The sequence below is a fragment of the Xiphophorus couchianus genome, chromosome 13 (genome assembly GCF_001444195.1).
Source record: "Xiphophorus couchianus chromosome 13, X_couchianus-1.0, whole genome shotgun sequence".
Classification (NCBI taxonomy): domain Eukaryota; kingdom Metazoa; phylum Chordata; class Actinopteri; order Cyprinodontiformes; family Poeciliidae; genus Xiphophorus; species Xiphophorus couchianus.
In genome coordinates, this window is record NC_040240.1 from 386,099 (window position 1) to 392,099 (window position 6,001).

Genomic DNA, 6,001 nt, shown 5'->3' on the forward strand with positions numbered 1-6,001 from the left:
GACATAGGGGCCACCGGGGGATTAAAGGTAGATTCCAGAGATGCACATCGCAGCAGCTGTTCCTCCAGGGCCGGCCCAAGGTAATATGGGCCTTAGACAGAACCCCCATCCCTCCGGAACCCGTCTTACTAAGAACTTCAGCATCGCTAACATGTTTAAATATAGATAAGGTGAATCTGTGAGAGGGAGACCAGGTTTATTGGCAGAGTTTAAAATCAATCACTGATTATTGGTTATTTGCTGTGATGTATTTGTGAACAAACCCAACTCAAACACAAAGATTACACCATATTGTAGCCATGGTAACACAACAATCAAACTTTCAAGATGATTCTTTAAACTTTTACAAAGTAAACTTCCTAATTAAATCCTAAATGTACTATTTATTTTTCTCAGCTGAATGCATTAGATAAAATGTAGTAACATTGTCATTCTCTATAAAATATGCTACAGGTTTAGCTCTATGGTCTGTGTTACAATTACACCATTTCTAGGGGCCCCTGAGTGTCTGGAGGCCCCTGAATGGCCCCTACCAGCAGCTACTGAGTTTTCTTTGCCTTGATATCTCAGTCTTATAATTCTAGGTCTCAGAGGTGCTAATACCAAACTATTATATAGAGTTAACCCCTTTGAGTTTTTTGATCTATAAATCAGGTTGTTCTAGAGGTTAAATAGATATTATTAGGGCTTAATTAGTAAAATGGCAGCAAATTAGCTTATTTCATAACTTTATAACCAGAGACCTTCTCTCCTCTGATTTGTTTAACAGCTACAGTCTCAGATCAGCTCAGCCCTCCAGGACTGTCAGCAGCAGAAACAGAAACTTTATACCTGTTGGGGAAAATATAGACTAGATTTGCTTTGCATTTCCCCGCATGATGGCAATGATATAGTAGGATCCAATTTGATTCTTGATTAATATGGGTTGTTGCTATGTTGTTGTTGTACGGAGTTTTTGTTCAATGTGCTCCTTTTTTAAATTTGAGCCCCAGCCCCCCCATAGGTCTCTGCACAGCCCTGCATGAATCCATCCTTCCTTGTGGTAATGCACATGCGCACATTGATGCTACCGTCACATACTGCTTAATCAGCAGATTTCCTTTAAATACATCTTTTACCTGTGGAAGTTTCGTTTCATGTGTTTTATTTCATCAAATATTACGGTAAGTTTAATTTAATTTATTTTGTACCTGGCTTTCAATAAGATGATGTGTTACTTGATGTTTTTAGTTTACATGACAGGTAGCTTGTAAATATATTTATAAATGGCTTTAGTTTTCCATTTGCAATGTCGTTACTACTGGAAACAAGTAATTTTTTGGCGATAAATCAGGACAAAATACATTGTTTTGTGAGCTATTTTCTTCTTATCTGTAACTTTTTTGTTCAGTTTTAAATCAAATAGAAACTAAATTAAATTCAAATTATTGCATCTGTGACAGTGCTGCTGCTTCTCTGACAGAAACGCATGCATGCCGAGATTTGCATGCCCTGTCAAGGTAACACGCATCACACATTGATGAGAAAAAGGACTAAAATATGACTGAAGAGGCAACTTTTAAAGATGTTCGTAACATTATCATGTTTTTTAACCATGTAAACCCTAAAATAGTGGGTTTTATTTTACAGATGAATTGAAATAAATACTGTTTTGACACCTTTATTGAGACACATGTGAGTCAAGTGTTTCACCGTTAGTGTCTGATGAATATGTTCTCCTCTCTGTAGTTTGAAATTCCCCGCTTTTTCTATTGAAATAATAGTTTAATGCATGAAAGAATAAAGGTCCTGTATCATTATGTAGAAAATTTGATATCACCCTTAACTGTCTAGTCTTTTAATATAGGAGGACTTGCATTTTGTTGGCGAGACAATTTCTGAGCCTGCCAATATCTGCATCCCCTGTCCTATTGATATGAAACATATCAGCAGCTCATAGAAAAAGTGTGATTATGTAGAAAATATTATTTCACTCTTAACTCTTTATTTCTCCATGTTAGCGGAGATGCGTTTTTTGGCAAAACAAATTTTTAGCCTACTGATATTTGCATGCTACCCTACCCTAACCCAGGTTAACAGTAGGGGCCAGTCTTGGAAATTTACATAACCTCCTGCGCTTGGACAACCTAAAAATAATAAAGTAAGATGTAAAATGCCAATATCAGCACTAAGAACCTCTCGAGAAGGATTCTTCATAAAATCAAGAAAATTATTGACAACCCTGACCATCCTCTTCACCAGACTGTCTTGGGAAGGCAGAGCATCTTCGGTCAGAGGTTTCTTCAGGTTCAATGTGGTACAGACCGCTTCAGGAGATCTTTCCTTGCCATCTTCAATGGCTCTTTGAAGAATCTTGATGAGCTACAACAACATTTTATTTCCCTTTGGGATTAATAAGGTATCTTTGAATTTGAATTGAATTTGAATTTAAGCTAGCTGCCAACAACATTAGCACTCAAACCTTTTCTGGGGACCACCAAGGTAAGGTGTAAAAATAATATATGGTATCTTATCTTACATATGAATGCTTGTCTTTCTAAGTGACTGTTCAATAAAATATAATTTAAACAAGTTTGCGCTGCAAACTCTGGCATTTAGTTTCTGCACCTCTTATTTTGAGCCGTAGGTTGTTGAAATGAAAATGAGTTTGACACTCCTGTCAGAGGGGGTACACAGTATTGTCAAGAGATGTAATATTTAGATTTTTTACCTCTTAATTTTGAGTTTTCATTATCTGTAAGCCATAATCATCAAAATGACAAGAAATAAGACTTGAAATATTCACTCGGTGTGAAATGAATTTGAGTTTCACTTTCTGAAACAATTGACAAAAATATTCAGCTTTTTCAAAACACCTTTTTATGTACATGTATGGAGAAATGTGCAAATCAATTTTGATTGAGAACTTTCTCTAACTATTTCAACAACTTTCATACTTCATCTTCTCAGTTTTTTATTTTATTTTTTATACTCTTTATTTAACATTTTTCATTACAATGAAACATAAAACACACACAGAACTTGGGGCACTGATACATATATAAATAAAAAGAAAATAAAAAATAATTACAAGATGTTACATCTAGTTATGCTTCCTTGTTCTTGTATGACAGCTATTTAGACCAGCGTTTGTTGTAAGAGTGTCCTTTTATATGTAAAAGATATGTCAGTTTTTCCATTGAGTGAATCTCCTCCACGACTTCCCGCCAATGGTCTCGCTGGGGAGGGAGTTTTTTTTAGCCAAGAGCGTGTAATAGCTTTTTTTGCTTGCAATTGATAGAACTTTAAAAAGATACTCATCTTCTTTTTTGAAATACTTCTCCAGACATCAGCCCCAGCAGAAAAATTCTGGGGTCTTTGGGGATGACATACCCCAAAATTATCACGATAGTCCGACAGATTCCATCCCAGTAAGGTGCCAACTTTGGGCAGGACCAAAATACGTGAGAGTGATTGACGTTCTGTTGGCCACATTGCCTCCAACATTGCTGTTCTTCTCCTCTATGTCTACTAGTAATTTGAGGTGTAATAAAGTATCTAATTAAGCACTTCCATCCAAATTCCTTCCATCTGTTAGAACTGGTAGATGTCTGTTGTGTCACACACATTGAAAGCCAATCACCCTCTGTAACTTTTACTCTCAATTCCCTTTCCCATTTAGACTTAATATTCAAGGTGTTATTTCCATTATCTTTCTGCAACCTTTTATATAGTTTGGAAACAGTTTTACATGGGAGGTGAGTATAAGCATTTGTAAAACATTTTACAATAGTATTACCTTCTGGAGGAACACCTTTTTTTATTTTAGTATTGTAAAAATATCTCACCTGAAAATATTTAAATAAATCTCTGTTCTCAAGATTATAATCCCTTTTCATTTGCTCAAATGTTTTAAAGGCGTTCCCTTCAACAAACTGGCACAAAGCCACAAGTCCTCTATCTTTCCAGGATAAAAAAGAGGAATCTAATTCTCCTGGCCGAAAGTTTGAGTTACAGGAGGGCCACATCAGGAGTCCAGTGACATCTGTCAATTTGTACCTGTGAACCACCTCTTTCCAGATTAACAACGTGTCTTCAACTATACCATTCCCATTTTTGTCTGTAAATATTTTATCTCCCAGTCCTGTTTGGGGTTGGACCCCACCTTGCCTAAATTCAATCTGTTTCCATCCAGTCTCCATTTCTGAGGAGCACCAGCAGACCATAAATCTCATCTGAGATGCGCAATAGTATTCCCTCAAATTTGGAAGGGCCAGACCCCCTTGGTCCCTATTAATTTGGAGTGTTTTAAATTTTATCCTTGGTCTGGTCCCGGCCCAGATAAATCTTGAGATCAACCTGTCCCAGGCATGAAACTGTGCGCCAGATATTCTAATAGGTAATGACATGAAAAGATATAAAAAACGAGGAAGCAAATTCATCCTCACTATTTCCATCCTAGCTGTGAAATCCAGCAGTAACCTTGCCCAGGCTGTCAAGTCTTTTTGTATGGTTTCAGTAAGATTATCAAAGTTCAAACTAAATAACTCATCCAAATCTCGGGAAATAATTACTCCTAGGTATTTTAGCTTTTTGGCATCCCACTTAAGTCCATAGGTTTTTCTTATAGATTTACTAGGGGAATAGTTAATTGTCAGAACTTGTGTTCTTGTGATATTTAGACTATAGCCTGACAGTTGACCGAACTCAGTTAGCGCTGACATAACTTTGGGGAGCGTTGTATTTGGGTTTTGGAGGTATGTGATTATATCATCTGCAAAAAGGCCAATTTTGTGTTCTATATTTGCAAAACTGACACCTTTTATCCCATCATCCTCTCTAATGGCCTGTGCCAAGGGTTCAATGAATATTGCAAATAATATTGCAATATCCCTGGCGGGTTCCTCTGTGTAATTGGAAGCTATTTGTAAGGTGCCCATTGATTTTTACCCTGGCCCGTGGTTCATCATAAATTGACCTCAAACAACTAATAAACTGATTATTAAAGCCCAGACGCTCTAGTACCTTATATAAAAAAGTCCAGTTGACCCGATCAATGGCTTTTTCTGCATCAAGGCTAACTAATGCGACGCTGAGGCCCTGCTTTTTGGCTTGATCTAATATATGTAATGTTCGTCTTATGCTGTCCTGAGTTTGTCGGCCTTTGATGAATCCCATCTGGTCTTCGTGTATTAGGTCTAACAAGTAATACTCCAATCTCCGAGAAATTATTGATGTAAAGATTTTATAATCGACATTCAGAATTGAGATTGGGCGATATGATTCGCAGTATTGAACTTTTTTTTCCTTCTTTAGGGAGGACAGATATTATAGTCTCTCTCCAAGATGGTGGGATCTCAGCTCTGTTCAATGTCTAGTTCAAAGACTCAAGCAGGACAGGGGAAAGCTCCTTCCTGAACATCTTGTACCATTCATTTGGAAACCCATCGCTACCTGGGCACTTATTACTTTTCAAATGTCCAATAACTGTATCTAATTCTTTCTGGGTAAAGGGAGCAGATAGAGCTTCGTTTTGGATTAATCCAAGCAAAGGTAGGTCCAAAGCTGCCAAATAATTGTCAATAGCAGTTATGTTAATTGGTTCTGGGGTAGAGTATAATGTTTTAAAATAATTTTCAAAGGTCTTATGTATTTTATCCATGTCATAGGTTAAGTTACCAGTTGAGGATTCTCTAATTTTGGTAATCGAATGCTTCAATTGGTGTTTACAAAGTTGCCTAGCTAAGATTCATAAAATGTTTGTTTGGAGAATCGTAATTTTTCCTCAAGTTCCTCGAGTATCATATCATTTATATTGTTTTTAGTTTCTGTTATTTGTTCTGAAAATTCTCCATTGTTAGTCATTTGCTGTTTTAATTCTAATTCCCTCAATGTTTTTTCCAAATCACCGTATTTTAATCTTTTTATTTTTTTAATATAAGCAGTTCTAGAAATTAGTCTCCCTCTCATTACTGCTTTGACCGTGTCCCAGACTAAGGTGGGATTTACCTGCCCATTATTA